Source organism: Stegastes partitus, unplaced genomic scaffold, assembly GCF_000690725.1.
Source record: "Stegastes partitus isolate 25-593 unplaced genomic scaffold, Stegastes_partitus-1.0.2 Scaffold75, whole genome shotgun sequence".
NCBI lineage: Eukaryota > Metazoa > Chordata > Actinopteri > Pomacentridae > Stegastes > Stegastes partitus.
This window is the reverse complement of record NW_007577806.1, coordinates 875,451-878,957: the sequence shown is the minus strand read 5'-3', so window position 1 is coordinate 878,957 and position 3,507 is coordinate 875,451. Positions and strand designations below refer to the sequence as shown.

The window sequence follows — 3,507 nt, the reverse complement described above, 5'->3', positions numbered from 1 at the left end:
GACACTGAGAAGTACTTTCCAGTGACTTTGCTGCTGATGTCGTATGTCTTTTTTTTATTGCACCGAATCTGTCAAAGTACTTAAGAACAGCTTTGACCAGGTTTTGCGTAGGATCAGTTTGGAACATTACAATTTGAAAAATTTTCAGTTTTATGATCAATTGAAGTTTTCCAACAGTTATTCAATATTCCTTCTAAAGCAGATGGACACTATCAGGCTGCGTTCAACAGCCAGGGTTTTAACTGTCACCACTGAAACTGACTCGATAATGATGTCACAGCCACAGTGTCCTGAAGAGATAATTGTTGGTGATATCATGGATACCATGTTGTCTGTGGTAACCATGGCGATGGGCCTTATTACATAACCGGTTATTCAACAAACTCATGCTGAGGACCAGGCAGACAAAAGGAAAATCTGAACTCCTGCCCTCTCTCTCTCTCTCTTTTTTTTTTTACCGCATCCCTTTTTCATTTTCTTTTGCTTGTCATCAGTTCCACACTTTGTGTGTGTGCATGCACGAACAGTGGGTTTGTTAGCGTTGACGGTCAGCGGGGCGATTCCAATAGTGTTTGGAAAGTTGGGTCTGGCTAAGCCTGCGCGGGCACAGTCATTCTGCCCTACCGCAGCGATGACATGCATGGGCAAACATGTGTATAGTGCTTGTGTGTACAAAACACGTCTTCCAAAATGTGCGGGAGCTCAACACCTCCTGGAGTCCTCAGCCAGTATCCTGTGTGACATCCCCGTCGGCCTGGCTGGCAGCACGGCCGATGTTTTTGTCATGGAGTGGAACCATGGCAACAGGAGCAGCTACAGATGGGCACTGATGGTACTGGTTTCTTTCTTTTCATTTCAGATTTTTTTTCCCCCTGTCATCCCCTGATACAATGTGTTGACTTTTTCAGCTTCCTCAAGTTTTTCAACATTATGAATTTAGACTCCCCAAGTGCTCCCTTTTGCTAACTTTGGGTTTTATGGCACCGGCTGAATGCTTCAGACTGCACTTTGACTATTCCAGTGTTGTGTGGGAGGTCACTCTGTGTGTTAGTCGATGTGGGGTGGGCTCACAGTTTCAAAGGGAAGGACTCACATGCACTCACATGCACATGCGTGTGGCCAAATCAGCTTTTTTCTCCATCAACACTAAAACCCAAAACGATGAAGTTAAAGCATATCTTTGCAAATGTTTTAAAAATGACAGACTGACATCTTTCCTTTACAATGTTTTCAGACCCTTAATTCAGTACTTTGTAAAAGCCAGTTTTTGCAGTTATAACAGCTTTAAGTCGCCACAGATTTTGCACGCCAGGATTTGGGCAGTTTCTCCCGTTCTTGCTGCGAATCTCCTCAATCTTAGTCAGGATGGATGGAAAACATTTTAGAACTGCCATCATCTGGCACTCACAACAGATGTTCCATTGGGTTTTGGGTCTTGGCTTTGACTGGGCCACTCGAGGGCAGACAGAGATTGACCCGTAGCTATTCCTGTGTTGTCTTGGCTGTTTGCATTGAGTCATTGTCATACTGAAAAGTGAACCTTTGCTGCGCTTGAAGCAGGTTTTCCATAAGAACCTCTGTTTAGCTGCATTTATCCTTCCCTCAGTTCTGACCAGTCACTCTCTACTTAGTACCCAGAACAATTACCGTAGCATGATGGTGCCACTGCCATGCTTCACTGTGGGGAGTGTGAGCCACTGGATCAGCAGTGCCTGGTGTTGACTTGGTATTGTACTTGGACTTAAGCCCAACTAGTTTATTATCAGATCAGATAATTAATAGTTCTTCTCCTGACATGCTGTGTGAGTTTTGGGTCTCCCTGTTTAAACTCTGTCCAGTCAGTTCAAGTTGCCACAGATGAACACCAGTCAAGCTGTTAAACAGGAAGTGGCTGACCACCGTTTAGAGCTGCAGGCAGGGGACGATTTTTAAAAGTAATTTGTCAATACTTTTATTAAATTGACTTCAGGCTTTGTCTTTAATATGATCATGAAAATTTAGAAACACATTGTTTTCATCGATTATCTGATCAGGAGTCTTAAGTGATTGGGTGAAAAAACTGTAATGTTTGTCCAAATGAAATCAAATGCGCATCACACAGCGGTTGTGTGTGTGTGTGTGTGTGCGTCTGTGTGTGTGTGCACGTCTGTGTGTGTGTCAGACCACCGAAGTAGTTGGTCAGCTGGAGTTTGACAGCTCTGGTGTTTATTTGGCATAGCTCGGCCTGGATCGGTTGGAGCCCTGGTTACGCAGAGGAGACAGACCATTTGTTTTGCCGGCGCTGCAGCTATGAGGGAAACACACCCACATCCCCTCAAACACACACACACACACACGCACACACACACACACAGCTATTAACACAATAGGAATGCTTTGTCTGGCATCTCCAGGTTTGCTTTCTAGTGCACAATATTTACTTTGCACCATTTTATTTGAGAGTCCAAATTTCTAAAAATAAACTGTATGCCTTCTAACAATGCCCTCAAATAGCTTCAATGTGGAAGAAAAATATTCATAGCATGTATTTTTTTCTTAACAGCTCTTCATCTGTAAAACGCGGTGCAGTGTCCTAACTCTCCCGAGAGTTTCTTATGCAGCTAATAGTAAATGAGTGAAATACAGAATGACTTTGAACACAACTAAAGGTGACGAAGTAGCAAAGAGGAGATCATTCCAGACACTGTCTTAGGGACTGAAAAACTTGGTTTTGTGTGAATTTTCTAGTCGGCATTGCTCAGACCTGGAGAATTAATTTTGGACAAATGTTGAAAACCAGGAACAGGTCTCTAATTATTAGTTAATGCTTATATGATACGTTATTGCTGTCTGCGGAAGAAATGATAAAAATGACAGCTGAATTACAGACGAAGAAAATCGTTAATTTACTTTTGCTTTTTAAAAATTCAAAGGCGTATTACATAAAGGGTATAAATGTGAGAATAAAGGAGAAAAAAATTAAAAAGGACAAAAAAGCTAAAGACACATAGCCATTAAAATGGAACAGTTGTGAAGTGCAAAGTACACAGTTGTGGAGTTATTGATAGGAATGATTGTGTGCTTTAACTCATGCTATGTTAAGTATGGAGGCTACGCGTGGACAAGTGAAGCGTGACGACAATTTGAAAGCCGAGCTGTACTACTTAACAAAAAAAGAATACTGATAATACCCAGCAACAGTATGAGGTGGGGCTGAGGGGTCTCACAGGAGTGCTGCCCACATTCTCCTCAGTCCAGACCCGGTGTAGCAGAGAACCCAGAGGAAGGCCTCAGTGACAGATGTAGTTCATGAGCCACAACATTAAACCCACTGACAGGTGAAGTACATAATGTTGATAATCTCGTTACAATGCAATGTTCTGCTGGGTCCTGGCATTCATGTGGATGCTACTGTGACACCCAGCCTAAACATTGTTTTAGACCAAGCACACCCCCGTCATAGGAACAACACTCCCCAGCATCAGCAGCCTCCCCAAGCAGGACAATTAACCCTGGTGTATTAGAAAA

The 3,507-nt window shown here is 42.9% G+C and overlaps 1 protein-coding gene across 1 annotated transcript in view; it reads left to right on the top strand.

Annotated features, from left to right (window-relative positions):
• Window positions 1–2,129: 2,129 nt before the first annotated feature.
• The window catches only part of LOC103353518 (THADA armadillo repeat containing), a 62,461-nt gene continuing 61,083 nt past the window's right edge, over window positions 2,130–3,507 (top strand). The window contains exon 1 of the mRNA XM_008276534.1: window positions 2,130–2,136. The gene's annotated coding sequence lies outside the window, so the exon portion shown is untranslated. The remainder of the gene's footprint in view (window positions 2,137–3,507) is intronic.